The sequence below is a fragment of the Thalia democratica genome, unplaced genomic scaffold (assembly GCF_965202585.1).
Source record: "Thalia democratica unplaced genomic scaffold, ktThaDemo2.hap1.1 HAP1_SCAFFOLD_615, whole genome shotgun sequence".
Classification (NCBI taxonomy): Eukaryota; Metazoa; Chordata; class Thaliacea; order Salpida; family Salpidae; genus Thalia; species Thalia democratica.
The window spans coordinates 26,142-28,897 of record NW_028139629.1 but is presented as its reverse complement, the minus strand read 5'-3'; positions in this window follow the sequence as shown (position 1 = coordinate 28,897).

Genomic DNA, 2,756 nt, shown 5'->3' with positions numbered 1-2,756 from the left:
ATAATATTTTGTTTTAATACATTTAGGCAACATATCATTACAAACATAATTTTTTTGTGCCTAGTATAATAGCTTCTAAACTTGTTATTCTGCACAGCTAAAAAACTGGTTAAGTTAACTAAAACAAAAAGTTATATAAAAGTAAATTTTTTTATAAAGAATATGTAAGTCATTAATGTAAGTTTGATTTCCCGCTGGTTTTTTTATAACTCACTAATGTCTAGTTTTCTTACAATTAAATTTCTTACTGTTTAGTTTTTTAATTAGTTTTGTAAACTAGATTATTTAGAGACAATACATAGTTAGCAAAACGTATCGATATAACAAGTACAATCACCAACTAATGTGGCATAAACTAAGTGTCAATAAATTCTTCTCTTACTTCTACACTTAAATAATTAAACAGCAATCTAAATCAGTTTTAAAGTTCAAATTAATGTTACAATTTAAACAAAACTTTTTTTAAAACAGTGCTAGTCTTTGTAGTGTGCTCAAAAGAGAAAATGAGCCTATTGTTTCAATTTTATATGAAGAATTAGTAAGTTATGTTAGTATTTTCTTTAAAAGATTAATAAAAAATTTTAAATACTACCAAAGTATTAAGCTATTAAACTAAAAAATCCTTTGCATTTAACTAGAATTTTATTTAGAACAATCTGGTTAAAAATTTACTTATTCTGTTTATGTTAATTGAATTTATCTGTGGGAGACAACTAATATAGTTATACTATAATGTCTTACCATTTTTAGATAAATAACTAGTAGATTCTACTTTAGCAACTTTTGTAGTGTTTTTCTTGCTTGTATTTGTAAAACCCTTATCGTTATATATTGCACAATATTTAAGGCTTTCATAGAATTTTGTACAATGCTAGCATGTTTCTTATTTAAAACTTCATAGGTAATAATACGATCACTATTTTTTTTCTGTTTTCAGAAATACTTTTACTGTGAAGACAATAACAAAATCTAGTTTAAAGTACATTGGGTATTATATATGTATGTAGTATGTATATATATACAAAGCATGTTTTTCTATGTATTTAATTGTGTAAATTATTAAATCTAAATTGAATAATGACTTTAAATGGATTTAGATATACAAAAGTATTTGTACTAAATAATGAATAGACAATTTAAAACTTCAAGTACTGTTTAGTTTGATCTGTTTTTAAATAAAATAACTTTTTTTTCTGTTTCATTTTAGTAAATTTGGGCATAAAGTAACAACTAAAGCTCGAAATTTTAAAAATGCACATGTTAAAACAGTAGGTTTTATTTCATATAAACAGAAATTCAATTTTATTCTTTAATTTAATTTCCAGTACATACATACATTGTTTATTAAACAACAAAAAAAGGTGTTCAAAATTTTCTCCAAAGACCTAGTGTACAACGGAACTTTTCGGTTATCGAGTCGTACACTTTTTTGATACAGGTTAACGTCATTGTCCAGTATGTTTTATTTTTTTTCGCTGATTTTTTTATTTAGATTTCTAAAACAATTGATTAAATATCATTTGACGTTCATTAAAAACTTTACTGCGTGTTTAATATTTTTTTTACTTTATTCTCCTTCAAGTCTTACCTTAAAATAAGTTGGCGTTTTTTATTTGTTATTAGAAATTATTGTTATAAACATTTCAAACATTTATAATTACTTTTTTCTATTTGTCAAGGTAACTTAACTATTTTTTTCCAAAAATTAAAAACAAAAGTTATTTTATTAAACTTACGTTTGAAATTTTGTAGATTTCACAAAGAAAATTTTTAAAACTTTTCATAACTGAGTTTCATAAGCACGGAATTTAAAAAAGCTAGGTTTTTACAAACTTAGCATATAATTCAATACTTATACAGCTAATATAAAAGCCCTTCAGTGATCAAGACTGGAGAAGCTTAGTTGTAAAGTTTAAACAATTAGAAACAAAACTAAACTAATTATAATTATTTAACTAAGTTATCTTTTTAAATTTAAAACTTGAGTAGCCTTTTCTTTAATTTTGAAAGTATTCAAGTATAGCTCATCAAGTTACGGTTTGAAATAGCTTCCTAAAAACAAAATAACAAAACAGAATAATATCAAAAAAAAAATGTAATTGTTTTGAACTAATGAACCCGGTTTTCTAATAAGTTCATAAGCAATAAATCTCGCATAAACATTTTATTAGAATAAAATGTCTTTAGTAAACTTATTTTCTTTTTTTTTTCTTGACTTTTAACAATTTACAAAAAAGGAAAAAAAATGGTACATAAGTAGAAAATTACTATCAACTTATAGCATTGAAACCTAACAATAAAACTAAATTTGTAAAGGTAGTGTTTAAATAACAAATATGTTTAAGGATCATGAGATTGAACAAGTAAAAATACTTTTTGCGGAAAACTATCTCCCCCGATTAAAAGACTATTTCAAACGAATGGTACTATGGAACACTAAATACTTTGTTAATGATTTTTTTGGTAAATTTTTGTAAAGTTGTTATCTAGTATGCTAATAAAAAAAGTTAGTTTAAAAAGGACTTGATATACATTCGAAAAATGGTGTAATTACTTTAAAAATGATGACAGCTAAGTAAATTAATAAATGAATTAAAAAATAAGACTTTAACTTTAAGTTTTATACAATCATACATAAAAAATTAGTTATATTTTTCAACATTCTTTGAAAACTTTTATAAATTCGCACAGCATAAAACTATGGTTTATCATAACTGGTTAGCTTTTAAACCAAGGTTTAATCTAACTAAAGTATG